Source organism: Equus caballus, chromosome 2 (assembly GCF_041296265.1).
Source record: "Equus caballus isolate H_3958 breed thoroughbred chromosome 2, TB-T2T, whole genome shotgun sequence".
NCBI classification, from domain to species: Eukaryota; Metazoa; Chordata; class Mammalia; order Perissodactyla; family Equidae; genus Equus; species Equus caballus.
In genome coordinates, this window is record NC_091685.1 from 124,069,868 (window position 1) to 124,097,091 (window position 27,224).

The 27,224-nt window shown below is 38.9% G+C and overlaps 1 protein-coding gene and 1 long non-coding RNA gene across 2 annotated transcripts in view; both read left to right on the forward strand.

Annotated features, from left to right (window-relative positions):
• The window catches only part of DKK2 (dickkopf WNT signaling pathway inhibitor 2), a 94,233-nt gene that overhangs the window by 58,358 nt on the left and 8,651 nt on the right, over nt 1-27,224 (forward strand). The window lies entirely within an intron of this gene.
• Nucleotides 7,983-12,712, forward strand: LOC138923106 (uncharacterized). The gene is made up of 2 exons (XR_011436313.1): nt 7,983-8,243; nt 12,420-12,712. It is a non-coding gene; the product is annotated as an uncharacterized lncRNA (long non-coding RNA).

Below are 27,224 nucleotides of genomic sequence, written 5' to 3' on the forward strand. Positions count from 1 at the left end.
TTGGCTACCAGTGAAAGCCCCAGGAAATGGATGAGATTGGTGTTCAGTGCAGCTTTTGTGGCTGGAGTTGAAGTAATGCTACATACACTTTGGCGGATAACGCATGTTCCCACATAAATTCCATTGTGTGTGAAAAAAATGAACGAAGTGCATGCTTTTGTTTAAACTCAGAATCTGATTCCAAAGTTTGGAAATGTTTGTTATTATTCTTCAGTGAAGGAATATTATGTCACAAAAGCCAACTTTTTACTAGAGTCACTATTTTAGCTACTGCTTTTTGGCAAATTATTGTGTTAAATTACTACTTGGTCATTATCTCATCATTTCAATCACCTTAAAAGTATAAATCAATTATCCATGACTTATTACAGACATCCAAACCTAAGTTCATTTGTAACTATGTACTTAAAAGTCTTCAGATTTTCCCAAGTTATTTTTAAATCTTAAATTACTATATGTATCACTGGATTTTTCACTGGACTTCAAATACAACCAAGAACTTCTTAGTGCTATTAACATTCTTTGGAAGAAAATGCAAAGAATTATATAAAATATTTAAAAACAAGGGAAGTAGGTTACACATATTAAATCTCATTTTTGGTTACAGGCTCCAGTTTTTATTGCTTTTTAATTGGGAGGATCATTATGACTCTTGGCTTTGACATTCTTGGGAAACCTATTCCTGCCAAACTTTTGGAAATAACTCATTAGACTCTCAAAAAGATATGTTGCCATAGTTTTAACACAGTGGCTGATATTAGCTATTCCAAGAAATAAGAAATATTGGTTATCCGGATATCAACAAAACAACATAAAGGTATATTTCTATTTTGTATTTTCAAAACTGCTTCTTAGGTGGTATTTAAATGTCAAGAAACAAAATTTATAAGAGATAGATAAAGTAAAAAGGATGTAGGAGTGTAAGAGAAATGTGGAAGGGGAAAGATTTCTTCTTTTACCTTGATTCTGTTTAAAATCAAGTAGGCTGTGTGATAATGAACACTGTATCAGTCAGGGCTTTCCAAAGGAACAGAACCAATAGGATAGATATAGAATATATTTGTAGATACAGATACATGAGAGAGAGCGAGAGAGAAAGAGAGTGAGGACGACATATAGATCTCTATCTCTAACTAGCTATCTTTTAAAAGAAATCAGCTCACATGACTGTGGGACTGGCAAGCCTGAAATTCGTAGGCTGGAAACTCAGAAAGAGTTAACACTGCAGTCTTCAGACAGAATTTCTTCTTTTCTGGGAAACCTCAGGTTTTGTGCTTAAGGACTTTCAACTGATTGGATGAGTACCACCCACATTACCAAGAATAATCTCCTTTCCTTAAAGTCAATTGATTGTAGGTGTTAACCAGATCTACAAAATACCTGCACAGCAATACCTAGATGGATCAGTTGGATTCAATAACTGGGCACATTAGCCTACCCAAATTGACACATGAAAAAACCATCACAAACACCAATTTGCTTATTAGTCTCCAACTTTCTTATCTGCCCCTTGCTGGCAATTCAATTCATAGTCTTCATTTAAACTTCAAAATAAAGAAGTTTTGAAAACTCTGGTACTTCTGATAATTACCTTTTCTTCCTTTAGTTGCTCATTCTTTAATAATTTTATTGTATGTTGGTACATTCATCTGAGAATCAAAAATGGAGGAGATACACGAAGCTCGCTCTACCCACCGTGTCCTTGATCAGCAGGTCAAGTATACAAGATCCTGTTGGCAGCCTGATGAAACTTAGGGACCCCTTCTCAGAATAATGTTTAGATACAATAATAGAACTAAAAGGAACACCATTTATCTTGACATATGATTACTTGAATTTGTGATATAGCAATATATGTGTTTATTTCTGTATTAAATAACAAGATCTAGGTGCAGGTTTAATAGCTACCATAATTTTAAACTGGTGGTGAGTGGAAACAGTGTTTTGAGATCCAGAAATAACTGTAATGTGATATGCACATGTCTGTGATTTCTGTTGTTGACAAAGTCACAGATACTGCTAATACCACTGTGATCGCATTGTGCCTTCACAATTGAAGGACATGCAGCTAGAGGTTAGTGAAAATAAAGACGTCGTGTTTTCCCAACCAAGTTCAGAGACCTCTGGTTAAGAACCAGTCCTCTGTGTGATGAGAAAAAGAATGACGGTTCGACCAGCTGCGACTTGGAGATTCTGCGTGATTTAATTTCTCCTGCTTCGCCCCGATGACAAGAACATTAACAGCAGTAGCTAACACTTACAGCACTTATTCAGTGCCAGCCATTGGTCTTAGTGCTTTATATGTTTCATCACATCACTCTTAGAAAAACTTTACGAGGGAAGATTGTGCAGATGCACAGAGAGGCGAACTAATTGCCCAAAGTTACACAGTTTTGTAAGTGATGGAGCCAGGCCCATTACGGTCTTTTAACTATTGTGGTATACAATTGATAGTTGGTTTCTTTGTATTTGCCTGAGTTTGGTAGTGAATGATGGAGGGGCAGGATTATGTGAGAAATTTTTTTCAGTAGAAGAAGTTGCAAAACATATTTTGAATATCATAAATTTGCATAAGAAGTTTATTATTGTCTATCTAATTTATACATTGTTGTAACTCAATTGTTCATGTCAGAAACACAAGAAAGAGAAAACTCACATTTGCAAAGAAAGCCTGTGATTGTTAACTATTACCAGACTTTTTCTTCTTCTTCTTTTTTTAGTACAAGCTGTTGGCGGTTGCAAACATAAGAGTTTGAAATTTCTTTATAAGGTTAAGACATTTTAAAATTTACTGTTACATGGTTGTTTGACTCTGTAGGAATTCTGAAACAATTTTGTTGTGAAAATGTCAAGATCTCAGAAGTTTTAATAAGGTTAAAAACTTAGGAAAATTAACATAATGTTAAAACATGGCTACTATCATTAAATGTTAAATATTTTTCGACTCTAAAAATTTTGCAAAAGAGATAACCAACAACATGTACCAACTTTTCAGCAGAGTCAAAACACTTTTTTTCTGAAACATTTAATGGGCTGAGGATTACAGTTTAGAACACGCAGAAATTTAGCCAACTTTTGATTTTCCAGAGAAAGGGAAGGTGAGATGGCATAAGGATTCCTATGTAGCGTCAAGCCAAAATTAGTATTAACATTAATATCAAAATTTTCCTTTATCAAAATATTAGTTAAGCTTCTAACAAATAGATGAATTATTTAAATCGAATTAACCTCTTCATATATTAACTTGTCAAAAGAGAAAAATTTGGATAAAAAGAAGGAAAAAAATCAAATGCTCTGATTCCCCAAATATGCATAAATCTAATGAATAATAAATATACAGTGACCATGTTATTAAACCATTTTCTTCAAGTAAAGCAGGCCTATGACAATAGAATGAACAAATCAGCAAGAAAGAAGAAAATAGGAAAACTATAAACCTGCCCACTTTATTGTTCTTTTACAATTTAATTAATCATTATTAAGATTCAGTAGGAAAAGAGAATTTAATTATTTACATGCATTTTTCTAATTATAAATTATAATTAATGTTAAGAAAAGTTTACACTTTTTGTAACACTATGAATATCAACATGAAACATCCTGAAACTTCAAGCAGTGTCTTTTAAGGCTAGTTGATCTTTTATTTGATGAGCCATAAATCACTGTTTAGAAATTTGTAATGGATATCTAGATATGCAAGTTCTTCTTTCTGCACATAACTAGTTTTATCCTTTTTGCCTAAGTTTGCACCCATTCAGTTCAGTTTTCACACCAGTGAGCAAACTGTTTCACAAATTCATGACATGTTAAGCAAACTCAGAAATTACATGTTAAAAATTACTTAAGCATCATTGTATATGAGCTTAAATGAATATCTATACACTCTATGGTAGGAAGGGCCAATCAGTTTCACAAGGGGTAAAAAAATATTTGTTAAATGAATAAATAAGGGACAGAGGAGTGAATTTCTGCCAACCATAACTCTCCCAACATCCTTTATTTTCGCAAACTACTATTGTCATGGATTTGCTCATATTTTGGATTTTTAACTTATTCTTTGTTAAGCATGTTCCATATTAAAATTTTTTTTTGGGAAATTCCCATTAAAATCTGACTATTCTGTTCTAGGAATAAAGTTACTTATGCAAATTTTACAATTTTACAAATTGTGGGTCTAGGTCCTACTTAATCTCTGTATCCTCTTAAGAAACATTGGAAAAAATAGGCATAGACAATCAAGTAGATTTCGCAGATAAACAGAGAGATTTACATGAAAGAGAAAGGGGTAATTTCCTTGTGTTGAGTACTGCAAGCCAACCTTAATGGCACGAAAGACCAATATTCTAAAGTCCCTGAGAAAGAAGAATGAGATCAATCAAGAATGCAGACTTGTATGAAGCAATCAGGCACTCATAAAAACAGCTTAATATACTCAATTTTTGTGATGTGGAGACTTGGGCTATTTCGTTCCTAATCCACCAGGAAAACCCTTTTATATGTTTGGAATATTTTCCCACACAGGCAAATAAAATCTTTTTTTAGACGTCTTGTGAATTTAGAAAGTCAAATACAGTAATTGGGCATATATTTTTGGCTTTCCAAAATATTGTCTGCTTGATATGGTCAACTATTAAGAAAAGAAATGCAAACATATGTCCGTCTTTAATGTCATTTGTTTCATCTCTTAAATTCTTAACAATAACCTTTATAGTCATTTTGTTTTATTTAAGGAATGGAGAGAGCAAGAAGAAAACTGGATCAATTAGGCAGGAGAGCAATTGGTTGAACTGGATACCAAAAACTAGAAGCAGCTTGGCTTAAGCTCATAATTTTTGTCCTCCTTGGTTACTTAAAATTTTACCAAACCAGATCCTTTAAAAATGATGCTAGGCATGCACCTACGAATTTAGACTTCCTTCACCGGTCCCACCATCTATTCCATACAGTAGGACTTTCTTTTTTTTAATGGGAAATTGAAAGTGACAATATCACCCTTGTTTCTTGAATATAGGTGCAAATCTTGGAAATTGTAGGTAATGTGTAATCCAGGCATATTCTCCTGGATTTCAGATTTGCATCTATTTTTGATTGATCCTTTTAAAAAGGATTGTGATTAGTATTTATTCTTGAGCTGAGGATAATTAATATTCTGTTAATAAAACTCTCAACAAAGATAAAAGATAGTAAAACAGTTCATTCCAAGGACCCTTAATATAATTTACATACAGTTTATATGTCTAACATACCTTTTAACATACATTATCACGTTATCAGTCATTTATATCCTAGGTCATAGAAATTGCGAAAAGAAGTTTTGCAATGCAGACAATTCTGAATGAATTCTCAGTTCTTTTACTTCAATAGAAGTGGTCAGCTAAATTTTTTCAAGAGTTCTACTTCTTTTTAAAAATGCTAGTAGAGTATCATCTTAACAAATATGGACTACATTCTTTTACTCCTTAGATTAAATGCTCTTTAGACTTCAGAATTCCCATATTTGATAATTATTCCCAGATCCTTTCCTGTGGATCATAAACCATATCATGAACTCGCATATAGAGATGAGCTATACACTTTACTTGTCCTTAGAGAAACTTCTAAACAACTATAGCAGATTGTGATAAACACTGCAATAAATGGAAATGAGTTCAATTGGGAGCCTGGGTGGGAGTTCCGTTTCTGGGGCTGGGGTGCGGGAGGAGAGAGCTCCACAGGAGGGTAATATCCACTTAACTCTTCACAGGGCTTTGTCATGACTTAAACATAGGATTTCTCATTTTGTCAGTATTCTGTAGTTAATAGCAACAGCTTAGTACCAAGAAGTGTTTTTCATTTGCTCTCTTTGCATTTCTGATTATGGCACGTAACACCGTTTGGTCTATCTAGGTGTAGCTGCAATTTCACCAAAGGTTTCCATGGCACGTCAGATAATTGTTGACCTTTATTGGAAAAAAGTAATAATTGGCTTCCCCTTTGAATTGTTAAGTGTGAAGGATGAGTTGTGGTGAATTCATGGGTGATATGTTGTGTGTTGAGTGTGATTCTACGGGAGGAAAAACAATTCTCTAACAGATACACTATGGTGTGGTGGCTCCTTTGCCTGTCCCATAAAACCTCCCCAGACGTCACACTCTACCTCAGCAAGCGGAGCCAGCCACAAATCTATGTTAAAACTATGTTCACCTTGGGGCTGGCCCTGTGGCCGAGTGGTTAAGTTCGCGCGCTCTGCTACAGGCGGCCCAGTGTTTCGTCGGTTCGAATCCTGGGCGCGGACATGGCGCTGCTGGTCAGACCACGCTGAGGCAGCGTCCCACATGCCACAACTAGAGGAACCCACAACGAAGAATACACAACTACGTACTGGGGGGCTTTGGGGGGAAAAAGGAAAAAAAATAAAATCTTTAAAAAAAAAAAAAAAACTATGTTCACCTCACTCTTCCTTGCAGAGAGGCTCAGCTCTAGAGACGCTTTCCTCTTCTGAGTTTAGAAGGATAGGAGGAAAATATAGCTGAGGGAGAGGGGCAAAAAGCCACTCAGCCTCCAGTTTTGGAGACGTCATGAGTATAACATTAGAAGAGAAAATAAAACCCATTACATTTCCAGTAAGTTGGTATTTTAGAAGATAATTAACATTGAAATCTAGCACACTCTGTCTTGTTCATTATTACTTAATTTATGAATAAAAAAATAATTTCCATTGAGAAGACATGTGAGGTTGCCTCACTGCACAGTTTCCCAAGGCTCTCCTTTGGAAGCAAAGCAGTGTTATTAACTATGAACTTGTGAGGTCGTATTCCACAATGGGGAACCCCCTCCGCATTGTCCAGAAATGTTTCCATTCCAGTCTCTACAGACACAGCCTCTGTTGAACACTAGTGGTGGTTTCTGCATACCATGAACTAAAGCTAAAGACCTGCTTTTCTCTGTCACATAAAAACGGGCATCTCTCAAATCTGCTTTAGGTTGTCATTTGAAATAACGGAGTGGCGTGTTGAAGAACGTATTGTGTCTTCATTAAAATTCAATTACAACAGTCATCTCTTCTTTCTCTCTTATTTTCCTGTGATAAAAACAAACTTTTAGGTAATCCAAAAGAAAACTATAAGCAAACGATGGTAACAGTATGTCAGGCGAAATGAATCAACAAACAAAACAACTCCAAACTTCAAAACTCCAATGCACAGTCCTAGGAGGTTTAGATAATGGCTTACCTTCTAAATTTTTTGTCTGTGAAATTTTAGCAGGCACAGAGGGAACTTTGGCTACATATGGGAGAGTAAACAGCTTTCCATCACACCAGCTAATTTCTATTTCAGGGCTTTCATGTAAATCAATGAGAGTAATAACGCTTTTATTTTTGGTGAGGAAGACTGGCCCTGAGCTAACATCTGTTGCCAATCTTCCTCTTTTTGCTTGAGGAAGATTGTCGCTGCGCTAACATCTTCTTCCTCTATTTTGTATGTGGAATGCCGCTACAGTTTGGCTTGATGAGTGGTATGTATGTCCACACCTGGGTTTCGAACCCGTGAATGCCAGGCTGCCCAGGCGGAGCATGGGAACTTAATCGCCATGCCACTGGGCCGGCCCCTAGAATAATAACACTTTTACAACATTTAGAATGTACTTTAGATAATATATTATCTCATTCTCCCACTCCATGATGCATAGGTAGAATAGTTCTTATTACCGTAGTCATGCATTTGTGGGAACAGAGACTTGGCTGATAATTTGCAAGAGATGGCACTCACAGTCTACCCACAACGCAGATTTTCCCCACTATACTGCACACCAGGGCCGTGTCGCCATAAGAAAACCAGACAGCAAGAGCTTAATAAATTTACTAGATTCATAAAGTAAGTGAGTACAGATTTGAAGTCTAAAATATTTGATTTCATTACCTGAGAGAGATAGCGTTGTACTACATTATCATAAGTTCTGTGTCCTGTGATTCTGTGATTCTGGAATGTCCGAAGGAGGCTGACATAGTGCCCTTTCTGCAGAGAACACTCTGAATCTCTTGATTAACTCTTCACTGGGCCATGTTGTAACTTAAATGTGGGATTTCTCATTTTACGTGAGAGGCTGCCTCACATGGACACAGAAGAAACTCTCAGTAGCCTCTGAGCTTCTGAGGGAAGGGAAGGAAGGATGAGATGTCTCAAAGCTTTCCCTTTTCATCTACTGAGTAAGGCAACTCATCTACAACCTTGAAAATCATCAAAATATGATCAATCCTCCAAGCGGTAATGGTTAAAGCCTTCTTTGTCTCCCATTTTTCTGTATTAAATGCTTGTTACTTTGTTCTTTTCATGTACAGCAGAACTACTGGGAAGGTATAAACAGAGTTTACACCAGAAGGGTGGCCTAGCCAGCTCTTTAACTTTGTGCTACATATGTGTTTTTGTCTGTTTTATTTCCATAGAAAAAGGTGAAGTTCAATCCCCTCCTTGACTCCAAACAGTGATGGGAATGGCCCAGCACTCAGGGCTGGTTGTCCTGGTAACAGCATCTCAAATCTTATGCTAACATCTGGTGTTCTTAAGCTTAACAGCTGGTTGTCTATGGAAAAATTTGAACAAGGAGTTGAAACACAAATGGGAATACCACAAAATAAAAGTGGTTACCTAGGAGGAATACCAAGAAATAACTAAGCTAAAGCAGGAAATTAGATGCAACTTGCAAAAGACAGAAAGAAATATGTCAGAGATTTTTAAAAAATGGATAAAAGATAATGTTGTCTCCCCAGAATAAAATAAGATGAAGATTGTGAGTTTAAGTTTTGCTTTACTTTTATAAGCATATTGACTAACATGTTGGGAAGATGAAAGATCAAGATTAAATTCTGTAGAATTTGGACTAACAGAAATAGATTGCTTTTTGGAGTGTCTATAAATCCTAAGAGAAGTGGCAACCATGTCTATAAGTTCAGTTAAACCTCTTGAGAATTCATGGTAAGGTGTTTGAAGATTAGAAAAAGCTCAGGCCTTCCACTAGAAGTGGTTGACCAGTAACTTTTAACTTCTTATTTCTGTTCATGGAATTAAACATGTTATCATTATGTTTGAAGGATTTGAGGCAATTTTTATTTTTTAGAAGATGATTTTTACTGAAGGACTCACCAAATACATACTGGCATTGAGGTAGCGCTCATTTTAAATCATAGCCTTAAAACAAATAAAGAATTTTGGCATCAACATCACTCTTCATTTTGAAGGGCACAATATCTGATTATTTATAAAAAGTAGTTAACAGACAGTCATAGTGATACATCTTCATTGCATCTCATAAGTTGGAAAGTTCATTAAGTTCCCAATTCCGATAGTTAAAAAAAATCCTGCTGTATCTACTGTCAGACTAGGTGATACCAGATTATCTGAATAGAAATGGGTCCTTTCCTAAAGGAAATTGACCAAAGTCAAGCAGAGGCTTTCTTGTGGTTTAAGAGATAATCACAGAAAGTTAAATAAAACCTTCGGACTGATGAGATATAAGAGTTACTCTGAGTAGACTTAATAGGCAGAACCAGAAAAGCTGGATAGGAATGAAAAGGGAATTGGACTTTTACTTGACATGGGGAAGAACAGTTTTGGAATTCATTTCCAAAATGGAGCGGACAACCCCTTGAGGTCATAATTTCCTCATTGGAGCCAAGGCTGGATGCCCACGTATCAAAGATGCTGAACACAAGCTTCAAATAACAGCTAAATAACAACAAATAACATGAGTCAAATAACAGCTAAGCTCACATCCAAATGTAAGATTTAGTTTTCTCTTTGTTTAGTCAACACGACACTAAACATGCAGTTATTTCCAAACTTAAATTTTGTGTAATGGAATTTAGAAAAGATAAGCAAATAATTGACTTCATTATTTTCCATATTTGCAAATGTTTTCCCAAACAGTAAACATATCAATTTTTTTTCTTAAGAGCCATATTTTTAGAGAAAATTTTAAAACATTAAAAATTTAAAAGAATAATTAAGCCCCTGACTTCCACCACCCAGAATGAAGAACTTTTAGTGCTTTTCTATATTTGATTAAACAATAAAATGTTAGAGTTTAACATATTTAACTTTATTGCTAAGGATGCTCTGAACACTGCTTTCCTTCACTCCCTCCGCAATCTCATCTTCTGCTCCACTAGTCACAAGGTTTTGTTGGTCTCCTTTTAAACCTTTTGAACCGCTACAAGTTTTCCCCTTTTGGGAGGAAGTTTAAAGAGAAATAGGAGTGTCATGAGGAAGAGATGGCTTCACTGAATCATGGTGAGTGCCACGTGCAACACTGAGGATGCTGGAAGAGAGCCAGAGATGGTAGGAATGGGAAATGTCTGGTGTTGCAAGGGACAAGTTTGAGTCGTTATTGTCTAGACGCCATCTGCACAAGGCAGTCAAAGCCACAGAAGTGGATGGAACTCTGGAATAAAAGATTCTACAAAAAAATTAAAAATCTGTTTAGATTTACTATGTTAGAAAGGAAGCGAATGAAAAGGACCTGGTTAAGACAAGATGAAGAACCAGGATAGTGTGTGCTGGAAACTAAGGAGAAAATGATGTCCATAAAGGACAGCCATATCCTGGGAGAAGAGTAGCGAATGGTCCAGTCAAGGACAACACTTTGAGTTGGGCTCTTGGAAGGCTCAGCACGACCAGGATTGAGAGATAAGCTTCGGCACATTGGCAGCATCAGATTTGAGGTTAAATGGTGAGTTAAGGAATAAATTAGCAGCCAGAAAGAGGAGACGACGTGTGTAAACTACTCTTTCAAGAAATTTGCCAATGAAAGAGAGGAAATTTCCATGGTAAGATTTTGGAGACTTTGTTAGAAACTCTGTTTAGAGACTTTGCTTTTAGTAAGAGATTTTTGCAAGAGAAAGAAAATTTGCTAGTAGATGGGGAGAAATAAACAACACACTATCATTTTTAAACTAACCTCTCCCTAGTCAAATTCAGGAAAACAACTTATTCAGGTAGCCGGGCAAACTTTTACAAGAGAAAGGAAAAGCAGTTGCAGGAGGAAGAGTCTATGGAACCTCAAAGAGAGAAGTAGGGAGGAAAAGGACCTCCTTAATGCTAGAGCAGCAAAACTATGTTTATAAAATGTATCTCTTCATTCATTTATTGAGCATCTATTACAGGCCAGACCCAGTTTTGGATGTTGGAGATAGTTATAAATGAAACAAAACAAAAAGTGCTTGGCCTCATGGTGCTTACACTTCAGAGTATAAACAATTAAATGATTAGAATATAGGGCATGTCAGATGGTGAGGAATGCTAGAAAGAGAAAAATAAAGAGGTAAGGAGGTGAGGGAGCGGTTGAATGGGATGTCGGGGAGGCCTCAATAGAAGGTGACATATGAGCAGAGACTTGAAGGAGAGAAGGGGGTGGACCACCTGGCTCTCTGAGGAAGAGCTTTCCAGGCAAAGAGAAGAACTGGTGCTGGGCCCTAAATTCGAGGACTCACAGTGTGGAGGAATCACAGCAAGGAGACCAGGGGACTGGAGCTGGAGCGAGTGGTAAGAAAGAAATACAGGGTCAGCTCACGTCAAACAGAAGGGGCTCAGGCTCTCGTGCTGCGTGAGACACAAAGCCAGTGGACAGTCTTTAGCGAGTAACCGACAAGGTCGAACTTCATTTCAAGAGGCCCCCGAGGGCTGGTGTGTTGAGAATAAACGGTGAGAGAGAAATTCTGGGATGCAGGGCAAGGATGCAAGCCTTGGAACAGGGTGGACAGTGAGAAGAAGCTGGATTCTCAAAACACTTGGCAGAGAGAGCAGCCTGGATTTGCTGATGGATTTGGATTTGGAGTGAAAGCAGGAAGCCGGCTCGGCTGCAGGGTTTCCGGCCTGACAACTGCCATCACACACTCGCTGTTCACAGAGATGGGAGGGTCTGCCATGAACAAGAAATAGAATAGCGTTTGTAACATTTTTTCAAGCTCTCCAAAGGATCGTTCCCACCCATATGGATTTTCACAGAACGTGTTATCTGCTGGGACCTTTTTGAATTGGAGTAAATTGTTAAAGTTTGGCAATTCAAGACTTGTTTTCCACTGAGTGGGAGCCGTATACACAAGCGATTGCCTGTGAAGCACTAACACAGAGCATGGTGCATAGTAAACACTCAATAAATGTTGCTTATTAGCAAAATTTTTTGTAATGCCAGACTGTGCTAACAGTGTTGATACTATTTCATATTCACCAACTGTTCTGTCTAGTTATCTAGATTTTCCTTCCTTTTGGAAACAAACAATAAAAGAAGGTAATATCATACTATTTCTGTAATGCAAAAGAAAAGCAGATTAATGACAAATAGCTCCCGGGAAATTGGCAATATTCTTATTAGTTGCAACAGATAGCTTGTTAAAAACAAAAATCAAAAGAAAACTTCATTTTTAGATGATTTCCTTTATTCTACAGATGAAAAACCAGAAGCCTACAGATGCTAAGTGAAAAGTACGAAGTCTGCATACTAACTGCTGGCCAAGTCAGGACCTGAACCCAGAGTCAGTCTCCCAATCCTCAGCGTCTTGGACCACTATATGTTATCTCTTTTGTTTGAATCCAAAAACCATTTGTACAAAGATTCTATGCCTTTTCAAGCAACTGCTTTTAGAGTCACCAGAGCTATACACGGTTTGTTTCTTCCCCTGATTATTTGTGCCTTTATTTGATGTAGGGGCAGAAAATAAATAGAAGTCATAGCAGTGTGACCGGAGCTGTCATCTTTTTACTCAAAGTAAAAAAGAGTCAAAATGGCTACCCACCCACAGAGCAGAGACCTAGAAATGTGTGAGTAATTCAAGTCACCTGGTACCAGCGGCTCCGCAGGTGATTGTAGCACACCCCCTTTGCTGGTAAATGGTTTCCTGGTGTTTCATTTGGTCCCAATGTCACTGCATAAAGAGGAAATCTCAGACATCAAAGGAAGAAAGAAGATTAAAGGATCCCAGCACTTTAGAAACAAGACATTGTCAGCTCTACCGTTTACTCTCCTGCAAGGCTCCTCCTTACTCAACCTCCAGCTGAGTGGCCAGGAGAGCACGCACAGATCTGGCAGGCAGATGTTGGAACATATGTTGGCTATATTGCAAGTTGTCGTCTATACACTTGTATACACATAGGGGAGCAAAGAAAGTGGTTTGAGGTTGGTGCTGAAACACTGGCATCAGGTCATGCAGAGATCCAGGGGAGGAGGAACGCCCCAATTGGTGTTTTAAGACCTTTTAGTGCTGGCAGAGTAGGAGCCTGGCATGAAACCTGACTGGGGTAGGATTAACCTATGCATAGAGCTATGTCCACAACGTCAATCAGATAGGGTAGTCCACAGCCGTCTATTTGGAAGTGCCTCAAGTGATGGTAAAGAAGCCCTATTCCCTTGGATTGTTAAGTAAACTAATTCATTCATCATCTCATGACCATGCTAGGAAGGCACGGTGTGTCAAGCTCATGATGGGAGACTCGTCTAGTTCTGGCGTTTGGGAAGTACAAACTTGCACAGTTTAGGAGTTTCCTCAGACATGCTGGAAGAGAGAATAAGTTCAGCTAGTTAAGTAAAAGGGCTGAGCTTCAGCAAGAAATAAGATTCTAATTTACATGGTAATGTTTAAGCTGACAAAGTGCTTTCACCCACATTTTCATTTTGATGTTGACCCAGTCAATAAACACGTGAAGCAGAGAAAGCGGACACCTCCTATAAGCCTACTTTGTTTAAATATATAATATCCCTGATCGAATTAGCAAAACCTATAATTAGAAAATAGGGATCAGGCAACTCAAGACAGCACGGTGGTTCTCAAAGTATGTTCAGCAGACCAGCAACATCAGCACCACTTGGGAAATTTGTAGAAATGCGACTCTCAGACCCCACTCCAGACTTAACAGAAACAGAAACGTTGAGGCCGGAGCCCTGCCATCTGTGTTTTAACATTTCTTCCAGGTGATTCTGATGCAGGCTAACGTTTGAGACGCACTGGTCTGGTAAGGAATTCCTGGGCTCTGTTTCCAGTGCTAGCAGGTCACTTACCAGTCGCTGAATAAGCTTCCTTACCCATAAAGCTGAGGTTAATGCAGCCTACACAAACCACTCAGTGGGCGTGGGGGCTGGTATTTTGGGGTGATGGAAATGTTTTGGAACTAGATAGAGATAGTGGTTGCACAGCACTGTGAACGTACTAAATGCCACTGAAATGTTCACTTTAAAATGGTTAATTTTGTCATGTGAATTTCACATCAATAAATTTTTTTAAAATGCCAACCTAACTCGCCTCCCTAATCAGAGGAGAGAACGTGCGTGAAGGCTCTCTGCCAATCAGAATGTGAAATACAGCGGTGAGTTTATGGGAAGGCTGCTCAGAGAGTAGCTATCCTTTGCTACTTTTATTTTTCCTGAAAAACAGAAAGATCCCTGTCATGTCAATTAGACAGGCGTTTAGCAAGTATTGCCAAACAATGCAACATTTTAAAGAAAAGACTTTATCTTTATAGTACCTTTCAAGTAGCTGTCTTGGGGTGAATTTGGGGCGGGCAGAGGGGAACCCAGCTGCAGCTGATGTGGTTAGTACTAAGAGATTCAATCCTACACTTGCAGGTCGTACATACACCCCGGTTATTCCAAAACCAAAGGAATAAAGAAAGAAAGAAAGAAATTGAGACTCTACGTACTTAGAAAATTTTCACTCAGTCTGGTATCCAGTCTCTTTCCCTCATTTGCCCATTCCAGGATGATGAAGTTCCTGTGTGTTCCCCGAAAAGATGGGCTGAGAGTGAGCGTGCTGTCATCACCTGGGCCGTGACTGCCCACAAAAGCAATGGCTTGTTTCTGCCTTATTAATAGGTGTCTCCTGAGGGCAGTGACCATGTCTCATGCATCTTTACTACCCCTAGGACACCGACATTAGCAGCACCTCAGGAAATAATCAGTGATGGCAATGGCTCAGAATGGATGTTTTCCCGTCGGCCTCTGGCATAATTTTCACTCTAGAAATTTGAGGATCAGAGGCTGGAGCATTAATTTATAAAGCTAATGAATTCATGGATACCTCCATGTAGTAGATGGTGAATAATCCCATTTGTCAAAGCTCAGAAGATTACTCACACAATCAGAGGTCTTGTCAGCCTGAGGCAACCTTACCAGAGGTGGGCTTTCCAGCCTCTCCAAAGTGAGGATGGAATTAAGAGAAGGAGAAAATTCTGATTCCATGTTGTCAGGATGCTTCCTGTGCTCTGTGTGTGGAACCAAGTGATTTCAGATTATGTTTGGAGCTGGCTGCTCCTTGAAGGTTAGTTTTAGAGTTATGCCTATCTTGCAGGAATTCTTTAGTTGTTATTTTAATGGAAATTTCAAATATACACAAAAGAAGAGAGAATAATATGAGTGAACCCCCATGTGTCCATCTTGTATCTTTAACAATTTTTAACTCATGACTGATCTTGCTTCATCCACATTCCCCAACTCATCCGCATTTTCTGCAGATCATTTTAAAATAAATCCTGCACATCATGTTATTTCATCCACAAATACTCCAGTTGTTTCTTTAAGAGGCAAGAAGTTTTTTAAAAAACTGCTATACTATTATCAAAACTAAGTGTTAACAGTAATTCCTTAATATCATTAAATATCCAGTAAGTAGAATTCTTGAATGCTTACAATTTTGGAAATTATCGAGGAAAAGTGATTACAATTAAAATTTGTGATTTGTAATAAAGACCAGTGGTTGGTCTTTATTCATCTGTAAAGTGGCACACTGATAGAATGCCTAGGCAAATTGTGAAATCTTTTTGTAAAAAGCACATCTGCAAAATATCTGTAGTTTCCAGGAGCCTGTTATTTTCAGGGTCTCATGAAAATATGTGCAGTCTGTGGAGAAGCTCTAGCAACCATGGCATCTGTTAGCAGGAGGAGTCTTTTTGGCTGGTGAGATGGTGAATTTAAGGATCCGCGGCTGGGCTGGGGTTATGTGGAGAGTCACTGAACTCTAGTGAGAAATGTAAAAGCTCATCCTCACCACACCCAGGTTATGCACCCAAATTCCCAGACAATTTTTGTATCATTTTCGGCAAAGTCTGTCCTCAATGAATACCATACCGCTCTATCACTGGAAACACATTTTGCCTGGGATTGGGTATGAGTTGAGGACTCAGCAGTAACCAGCCAGACGCAGGACACGGGTGCGTGTTATCACCCCACCTCTGTGCATCCAAATGTGTTTATCTAACGATGGAAAGATCCTCCTGCAGACATTACCAGGATAGAACACACCGACGTTAAGTGACGTTCTCCCCAGAGCTCCCCAAACATTTGTTGGCAGTTGTGACAGAGTTAACTTGTTAATGATACTTAAGAAGTTCACGGTTTTGAAGACAAAGGGTCCTATGTACAGTTGCTATTAAATATTAATATTAATTGTTATTATATAATAAGTAACTGGCTGATTGCTCTTTTAACTGATTCATTCTGTGAAACTGTGTTTTAAAGATCTATCATTTCTCTTTGGAAGCTTCCCAGAAAGCAGGACTGGATGTTTTTAGCAAATTTACTGCTATTTATTAATGTCTCTCTATAAGAAAGGCATCCTAATGTTTCTTGGAATCATCATTTGCAAGTTGTAAACAGTTTTTAACATACCATTTATAAAAGTGCAGCTCCGATTTTTGTTGTTTTGAGATGAGCAGTTTTATTTCAAGAGCTCACTCTTGGCTTTTCCAAACGGTCCTGTTTAAAATCCCAGGCAGAATTTGATCAGTGTGTACTAGACGGTGCTGTGCTCAAGGAGGGGAGATGAAAAGCAGCAGGTCCTTATGCTTTTGATCTGCCCTCAGAAAAGAGCCTGCTGGTGCTGGGTTTTGTAATAAAAATCACTTATTCCAACATTAATGTGGAAACGACTTGTTTTGTGAATAAAGTTCTGGTGATCTCATTTAAACCCAGGAAATGTTAGATCCAGACCGTAATCCATCCTCTCTGAGACCTGCTGTGCCAGGTGTGGCGTCTCTGCTCTTCCTGCAGAACAAGGGGATCCAGCCACTCTGCTCTCCAGCCCATGCAGCTACACTGTGCAGGAGTCCGAGGGAGACCTAACCTGTTCAAACACACAGTGACATCCCTGCCTGGACTCAAAACATGTAGCTTAGGAAATTTGATCTAGAAGGTAGTGTTCTTATTTCTTGCCTCTTTGCCCAGGCAACAGGCTCATATTATCTTTCTACAAATACCAAATATCAATCCAGCTTAGGCTGAATAGTCATTTAAGTTCTCAAATTTGAGAGTGGGGCCTGAAAAACATATGGGTGTCTCTGAAATTCTGATGTGTGGGCATGTTGAGGGGTGTTGGATAGGTGAGTACAAGAATCACAGACGTGACGTAAAATGAATTTGGTTCAAAACCTAGAAGCACTGTCCACATTTTTTGGTAAAAATTGACACGCCAGTGAAATTTAAGTAATTTAACATGGCTGGTGAAAACCTTGTTTAACTCAGTTTGTTTAGGATCATAAGCAAGTCAGACATCAAATAAATGATTTGGTGTGGTGTTCCAGGAGGCAAGACTTGGAAAAACTACGTGTGTTATGTACTGGTTGCTATATTGCTGAGACTAAGGTGTATCAAGAAGTTGAATCCCCTTGGTATTCCATTGACGTCCTCTCAAGATGTTTAAAGGAAGCCATCATGAGTTACTTCTTGCTTCTTTGCAATAACACCTCATACTGGTGGAGGTTAACTAGGAACACTATCAGATGTGATCCACCAATGAGAATAATATTGAGATACAAAGCCAAAAAAACATTAGACAGAAGTATTCAGGATGGAGTGTCACCAGCTTCATCTGATCCTCACAAGTACCCAGTGTCATAGCTCTTCCCCACCAGTAGGCTGAACCAAGTCCCTGAGGACAATTAGGAAAGAGGAGAAACACAGAGACATTGCTGCGAATGGCTGTGGCAGAGCCCACTTTTCACCTTAGATCATTTATATGTGAAAAACGTCAGCTGTAGGAACGTAATGTAAAGGACTGATGATAGCGCTTGAAAGTGTGGATCGGAGGCTCAACATGCAACACTCGCAGTCGAGTTGCTGGCTGGAAAATTCCTCATCAACCAGCCTCCTTTCTTCTTGAGCACATATGATGTCACTAGCTATGTAGTTGTAGGTTACAGACAGTGTATGTAGCACTTGGCTGATTTTTTAGAATCAATTGCAAAATATATCCAAAATCACCTCTTAATTTTCAAGTTCTTTCTTTTTACCATATTCTGTTGGGTACTTATGCAGCATTTTTGTCAGTTCAATGGTACAAATTTCCAACTACTGTTGCAACAAAATCTCATTCATTAATTCATTACTAGACAAAATGTGGAATGCTAAATTACTGCAGGCATTATGTGACTACTGAGGATACAGAGATGGAAGGTGATTTCTATGATCAAAGACCATAGAGAAGGCAGATGAAGAATTCAACGGGGCATGGTCTATATCATGGTAGAGATAAGCATGAGATGTCAGCAGAGTGTGGGTTAAAGAGGAAGAGTGAGAGCTGGGAGTGAGGAGCCAGCCCGAAGTTTTCCCAAACGTGAAGTTACTGGGTGTAATCTCTGCATGATGACTTGGAATTATTCTGATGATGAAGAGAATGGCGGAAAGGTGTTCCCAGCAGAGGAAACTCTTTGCACCTGCATAGTCATGAGGGAGAGTGGCGGACTGAGGGATGTGCAGGTAGCCCCATGTAGCTGGGTGTATAATGCAAGTGCAGGGGCAGTACACGGGGATCACAGCCCATGCTAAGAACAGACATGCTTTCTGGTCATCTCTACTGTAACATGGATGCCTTCTTTGGTTAAAACGAACAAAAACAAACAGGATAGATTTCAGATAGCATGCCAAATGTAGTTCTAGAAACACTTTACTGTTGGACATGAGGGGAAAAAATTTGAAAAAAACATAGGATTAGAGATTGTGTAAAGTCTCTATTAACCACTTGGCTAATGAATTTTGTTCAATTTGTTGTCTAAATTTCCTATTAATCAAGATAGCACTTGAGTTGTGTTGAGGTGGGACATATCTACCCAAATCACCGGGGTCCTTGCTTTCTTGGCTCCACCCCATTTCTCTTTCCCTCCAGCACTCTCCCATATCACATTTTAAAGCCCCACATTTGCTGCAAATTCTGCTGGAATGTGAGGCCAGACACAGAGGTGTTAAAAAAGAGCCCAATGCCAGTACATCGGGGGATCCTTAGTAACGAACAAGGGCTGAGAAAAGAAACAGCAGAAATACAGAGGAGCATATTCTTTGCACAGTCTGGGAGGACCAATGGGATGGAGGGGAGGTGTCTTAAGCCTGCAGACATGATTTCATTTTTTTCATCTAGTAACAAATCATCTGACCTCTCTTGCACTATTGAGAATGTGCTGGTCAATACATCAAAGCAGATGTACTGGGATGTGGATGGCGTGGGGGAACCAACGTCTTTAATGTATTTTCTTTGGGATTACTAACACATTAGGCCATCACAAGATGTACGCATTTCTGAGGCTGAGATTTGAAAATGAGGGTCACACACACAAAGGATCCGTCATCTGACTCATAATTTCCTCTTTTTCCAATCCTCTAGCAAAGCATTTAAGTTGAATTTTTTTGATAGAAGTAGATTATAAGCCAATGAGAGACGTCTTTCTCTATGCCACATTGTTCGCTAGATGGACATTTCCTTTGTCCTTACGTGCTCACTTTACCTTCCTTCTTCCATACAATAAGAATTTAAATTGGTTCATGGGAGGAGGAGGCTGAGAAGTAAGATCACATGTGTATTGGGATACTGATTATTTTTTTGAAAAATCTTTTATTTTAATAAACAACATACAGTCATATTATTGCTATTATCAGACATTAAAAATAAAAATACTCTCCACTATGGGGCTTTTCAACCCTCGTCTTGTAAATGCAGGTGAAATAAATGAGTCCTTGGCTTTTGCAGTTTCATCTTTCAGGAAGTTAGGCACCTCTTCCACCAGGAGCTTTAACCCTATCATTATGTTAGAGACTCTCTCAAACATAGTTTGTCCTGGTCTTTGGAACCCAGAAATGACAATATAAATGTACTAAGAGTGCTCTTTGCGTGCATTTCTAGGTGAGATCTGCCTTATCAACTGAACAGTCCAAAAAAATAAAAATGAAACACAGGCATGGAGCACAGATCCTTACCTATTTTACAGGTTATATAAATATCAGCTTGAGATACCTAGAGAAGGATTCAAGCTGGGAAATGGGAAAGAATAAGGTTGGTAAAACAGCTGATTATGTGAGATAACTTCCATTCCTTTCTCTTAGTAACAGACAAGCTGGCTGATCCATAGCTCAGGAGTTGAAGTCCTTCATCCTGCTGCACATACAACTTGCATCCCAGTCGCTCCATATCTCAGTAGCATAGAATATCATAATGATTCTAATCCAAGACTCTTCACAGACTTACTGTTTTTTTCCCTCCAACTGGCAGAGGCAGAAATAGATGAGTTATTTAGGCAGAGTTCTGTGTTAGAACTCTTCATCCTACTATTTAGTCAAAAGGTTTCTTTGTCGATTCAATCTTTGTGGCTATCGCTATTGAGTAGACCGCTAGCTCCAACCCTCTGGGTAATCGTTTTGGGCCATGCTTCTCAAATCATTGCTTCTCCTCCCAGCACATCTGGAGGGAGAAAACGCTGTCTGCCTTCCTGTTTGTGACTCTAAATTTGAATGATAACATTTTATATTTTCCAGCAATATTTATACAAGGCTTAAAGTAGTTCTTAAACAGAAATTGTCTTCTCACTGCAAATGAATTTTGAGGATTATAGTTTTCTGTGCTTTTTTCCATCTTCCCGGCCATAAAAGAGCAATCTTTTCAATTTATAGGCTTCCATCAACTGTTTCCTCAAAATCAGAATAGAATGTGGCGAGTGGCTATTTGACTATTAGACTCGCCTCATTCCCAGAGGAAATGAAAGAGAATTAAATGAGATAAGAGAAGCATAAGGTTTTCATGTTCTATACCAGATGAAATCAGCCAACAATAAACATTAGCTCAATGAAATAACTGTTGGAAAAATGGATTGTTTATATATATAAAATTTGAATATTGCATTGATAGTCTGATTCTGCTAATAGGTGACATTTTATGAAACAAAAAGAAAATTTTTAACCAAGAAACTTCAGCCTGGATTCTTGAAACTCTTCTAAGGAGCCCTGGCTCTAGGAAAGCCAAGCTCTTCCAAGCCTTCCCAATGTGAAAGCCACGAGGCACAATTAGAAAGAATCCGAAATTTCACTCTGAATCTCGTAGTATTAGTTCTTTTCAAAATTTTATTAATTTTAATAGATAATACACACACCCAATTCAAATTATAAAATGTTTAAAAGAGTTTACATGGAAACTAAACTTTCTTCTTTTCTCTGTTCTCAATAACCCTGTCTACCTTCCCATGGGTGAATTCTGTTACACATTTCTTGAGCATACTTCCCAAGATAGCACAAGATAACTTATGTACATGCGTGTCTACATGCACAAACACAAACATATATATACACACACACATACATCTTCACAGGACTCTCGTATCCTCATTTCTAAACCCATGATAAGTGAAAAATGACTCAAATTCATACAACATTTAAAATTCACAAGTGTTTACATTTGGGCACAGAAAAATATATCAACATTGTCCTATTCTATGATCATAAAGAAGGTCTTTTCTAAACAGCAGTTTGAAAGTGTGTTATGTTTTCATATCTACCTGGTCATCAATACTTGAATTTTAAATGTGCTTTTCATTGAAAAGGGAAATTTGATGTCATACAAAAAATAGAAAATAATAAAAACACACTTCATCTATTTATCATACTTGATATGGGGAGGAAGAGTACTTGTTATGAAAAGACCCACAGGATACAAGATGCAAAGAACACAGCAAAGCTGTGTGTTGCCAACAAGACACAGGTGTACACCACATGAGGCTGTGAGCAATCCAGCCATCATGGGTGTGTTGACAGCTCTGAGTCCACCCTGTGTTTCTCCCAAAGTGCACTGATGTGTTTGCTATGTGTTACTTTACTTTTTCATATAGTGTTAGAAACTCTCAGCCCACCCCTAAGCACAGTGGCTAAGTGCTGGGAGTCCAGGTGAACCCTTCTGGAAAGAGTTGTTGTTGTCAGTGAGTCTCTCACCTAGACTCATGTTGATGTCAGGGAACTACATCCCACTTAGACCCATGTCTACCTGAGAGATAATATTGAGTCCGTATCTCATGAGGCCCAGACCTTTTCTGTATGATGTATGTATAGGAGGCATGTCTAATCTTTGCAACAATTCTGTAGAGCAGTGTTTCCCTGTCTTACCTTATCATATGGTCACCAGAATGGTATTATTGAAAATATGAATTCTTGGACAACTTCCAGTCCTATAGAATTAGAGTTTCTATGAGAAGGAGCCTGCAAAGAAGTATTTTTTTAAAAAACCCTGTGAGACTTTTAAGATTAGATAAGTAGACAAACGCTGCTGACAGTAGAAATTATGTGCATCTTATCAAGGAGGAAACAAACTCAGTTAAGTAACTTGTACCAAGAAATTAATTGTGAAGGTATATTCCAATTGCAGTCTAACTCCAAAATTCTTCCTTCCACATCACCCTTCTGAGGTCATAAAGTTCAGGCAAATTTGTAGGGCTAGAGTGAAAATTTGATATTACAGACATTCAATCCTGGATTTGGAAGAAAACTTGAAATTGTATAGTTTCTTCCTCCATTTTGGTTAGGACAGTTCAACTCAAGCAATCGCAGGATTATAAAGGGCTTTATAACCATATACAGAGTATAAAGGGCTCCAACCACTGCTGCCCAAGCAGTCCTACGATGCTGCTTTTTGAGAGGGATAGCAGGGTTTTGTCCTGTATATTCCAAACTGGGGGGAAATGGGTCAAAAAAAAGCAAAAATAGGAAGCCAGGTAAACTACATGGTTTAGATTTCTCTGGGTGCTGAGACCACTTAGGAAGTGTTAGCTCTCCTCATTCACTCCGTGATCATTAGCAGTAATACTCAGGTTACAGTTGAGAATTTGGTCCATGTTCAAAGTTGAGAATTCCCTGGAATCTCCTTTCTGCTTAACGACATGCAGAGAACAGGGTGGAACAGCCCAAGTTAGAGAGGACCTTGCCTTCATTGCACAGAATTATTGTTTCTTGGGACGTGAGTGAGGCTTTCTGAGAACACTGGGAAGGTTAATGGACCACTGGCAGAAATCCATCATTCCTAATTTATAATCCAGGCAGTATTAGCAGAAATTCTCTCAACTCTGCACTTTTATATCAAAAACCAAATGTCTAACAAATTTAGCCTTAAAATGGATATGTGTAAAAGGTACAGGTTTCACGGTGTGTACAGCATGAATTGTTTTAAGGCAATCAATCTCCAGATCTTGGACTTCCATGATTCTTTTTCTTAAGATTATCTGGGAATATGCCTGTGTTTACAATAAGTCTTTTGCCATTTTACGTGGAAAAAACGGCAAAACTGTCATGCATTCCAAATCTTGATATACTGCATTAACCAGAGGTAGAAAAACCTTTTTTGGATGACAAACTAAAGTAGAACTTGGCCTATTGGTTTTAACAAAGATATTTTTTTCTTTAATTTTTTTTTTGTGTGTGAGTAAGATAGGCCCTGAGCCAACATCTGTTGCCAATCTTCCTTTTTTAGCTTGAGGAAGATTTTTGCTGAGCTAACATCTCTGTCCATCTTGCTCTATTTTCTGTGGGATGCCACCACAGCATGGCTTGATGAGTGGTGCTAAGTCCGTGTCTAGGATCTGACCCATGAACCCAAGGCTGCTGAAGTGGAGTGCGTGAACTTAACCACTACGCCACCAGGCCAGGCCCCTGACAAAGATATTTTTAATGGTTGATCAGAGCATGATAAACACAGTAATTCTCTTAGCACTAATTCTTTAAAAGTGAAGCTTGGCCCCAGTTAATAAAGTTCTGGATACAAAACATCCAAAATAGTTGCGATGGTTTGTATATTTTAAAATTTAGCTCAATGTCTTCTAAGACTATCTAATTTTTTCAAGTAAAAATACCTATCAATAGATATGTTGTGATTTTTTTTAGGGTCACCATGCATTGATCAATATGGTCGGTAAATCTATTTTATTGAATCATGGCAAATTACTATGAACTTCATCTTATAAAATTTCTAATATGTATCATATTAACAAAACCAATTTAAACATGCTGAAAGATTTTACCTGTCAAATGTATGAGAGGCTATATGTTTTTCAAAATTACTTTAGGGGTAACAGACAAATATTTGCAGATCACTGAGCTAGTTGCAAGTGTCTGGATCATAGCTGATGTTCAATAAATAAATGCTGAATAAATAATTATTGAATATTGAAGGAGTAACAAAGCAGCTGCCTTAATGAACCAGTGGCACACATGCAGAACATCACAAAATATCTGAACTTTTCCCCTCAAATTTAATATAGCTCAATCCTCCTGGCTTTATGTTCAGGATCCTCAGAGATGCCTCTAGTACAACCTTACCCCCCGGAGGAAACTGTGGACAGAGGAAAGGCTCGGATTGCACAGCCCTCGGTGTGCAGTGTAGAACTCCGCGTTGATCAGACTGAGTTCTGTGTCCCCACACCTCCCACAGTTGCAGTTTTAGTGTATGATTTTGAAACAACCACCTGAAAGGGTAGCATGCCTCGCATGTTCATCAGAATATAGATCTGTCGTGTGGAATGTCATGACGAGGGAAATTAATCTTTTCTCTGGGGACACAGGAGAAGCCAGTCTGATCTGGTTTCCCACATGTAATTGCCAACCTTCTGCTGTGCTCTCTCTGAGACCCCGGACATGTTCCAGTCCCCAGCCCTTAGCTGCCACCTCCCTCTGTCCACTCCCTCCAAATGTTTTCCATTCCCACAGCTGGGTCCTCCCCCTGCAGGCTTTCTCCTGCCCACCCAGTTGATGACGTTTTTTTGGCTCCAGAAACCTTCTGAGATCGTTACAAACAGTGCTGGCGGGGACAAAGGATTGTCCCTATTAAAACAACAACAACAAAACCAGCCTGGTCTTGCAAGAATCCGGATGGGTGGCCATCCCACATGAACACTTTGGGGCATTTCCCTCTTCTGCCCCCCACTTCCGCTCGCCCCATCATTAAACAGGAACGATGTCATTATTTTGAAAACTTGGGAGTTAAACTAAGGATTTAGTGTGGCCAAAGGTCTATTCAGCAGTCAGTACAAGAAACACTTTTTCTCCTTTCTTTACTCTTAGGAATCTAATTACTTCATGGTTGCATTTGCGTGTTCAAAGGCATGGGCAGCAACTGAAAAAAAAAGAATAATTCTACCCTAAATCTAAGTCTCGAATTAATGGGTCTTTTCTCCCTGCAGTTTTGAGAATAATTGAAAAAATAAAAAGACTCAGTTCCTATAAGATGCAATAACATTTCCTTTTATTTTGTTCACGAGAATATTATTTAATTATCATGATTTTCATGATGGACTTTTGCTTATAACTCTGGCTACACTGAGTTGAAGTGGACATAGAAGTGTGGTCCAGAAACTGAATGAGAAAATGCTGTTTTCAGTCTTGTCAGTGTTTTCTGCTGGCGTCTGTCCTTCCAGTGGCTGCAGCAGGACGTGCTGCTGGTAGTTGGAGGCTTCCAGAAAGAGAAGAGGCCAAGTTTATTTTTCTAATCTCTATAATCAGTACGGAGGTCACGACGCAGTCACCTTCCCTGTGAGTGCGTTACCGTCACTCTTACATGCTCCTCAACACCTCGTAGAGAGGCCTGGGAGCCAGCCGGGGCTCCGGATCCCCGAGTCCTCTGCCGCTGGGCACATGTGACTTATTTGCAGAAGTTACTTAACCTCTCTTCACTTCGCTGCTAAAATTTTAAATAATGATTCCAAATTAGGACAGAGTAAATGGACTTAAAAAAAAAATCCTTTATACTAAAAAGAAATGCTAACTTCTGATAGACTTTATTTTCAAGCTGTGTCCAATGTGTTCACTCTTTTTTTAGTTCGCGTCATGGTTGTAATGATAACTGGCGCTGCTATTCATGGAAATCACTCTATTTTTAGCCTAGAAGGGATTGGGCACAACTTCTTTGTTTTTCGGCCTGATCATGGATGGCTCTCACATATTCTTAACTTATGGCCCATCGTCTGCTGTTATTTCATGTCTCAGATGAATTCATCTCCTAGCTGTGACTGCACGAAGGCGAGGAGCCCAGGATGCTCATGCAGCTGGGTTTCTGGTTCCGTTTGGGGGCATTTCAGGGCGGGCTGGGTACTAGGGTCTCTCCCTGGTGGTTTCCCTTCACTCCCAGGCTTCCACACAGACTATCGCTGTTCCTCAGACTATTCGCCTGGAGCCAAGTCAGTGAAGAGCCATCAAAATGCACAATTAATCATTTCCATAGCAAGTAAAAAAAAATCAGTCTTCTTATTGGTTTATAAAATAAGTACCAGGGAAACGTATCATTGTGTGTGTTAGACGGAAACTTAGACTCTGGTACTCAAATTCACTTTTTGTTTCTCACAAAACCGTCATCAGATGGGATCAGGAATAGCCTTTGGAGGCCAGAGTAAATGGAAAATAAAGGTCTTCCATGGGACAGTTTCTGGATGGCACTTTTATTAATGTGTATAATTCCCTTCAATGGTCTGTTAATTGCCACATCATCACTTCTTCAGGATCCTCCATAACTATTTAACCAAGTACTTCTCTCTCTCTTTCTCTCTCTCTCTCCCTCTCTCTCGCTCCCATCACTGGCTCTCTCCCTTTCTCATCTACTATGAGACCATTTCCAGAAACGTTAAAGGAGTTAATGTAGGAAAAAACCCAATACCAAGCCCCAGAGCCCTCACACTTGAGTTGAAAATGCCTCGTTTAAAACTCTTTACTGAAAAATATTGCATTAGGCTGAAAACACTAGAATTGCTATTTGTGGGTCAGACCCATATTTTCTTATGTTCTCTGTTTCCTTGCTAATGGTTGTGCCAAGGGAAGTTTTCTGGCTGAGTAGTTCCTTGCTGGGGGACATCGATTTCAGAAGGCGAGGCATGCCCCCGAATATCTCTTGCTTTCCCTAAAACCTGCTTCCATCAATTTGTCTCATCCTTTGTTGATTTTATTAATATATAAAGGCTGTTTATTGGAGCCAAGTGTTTCATAAG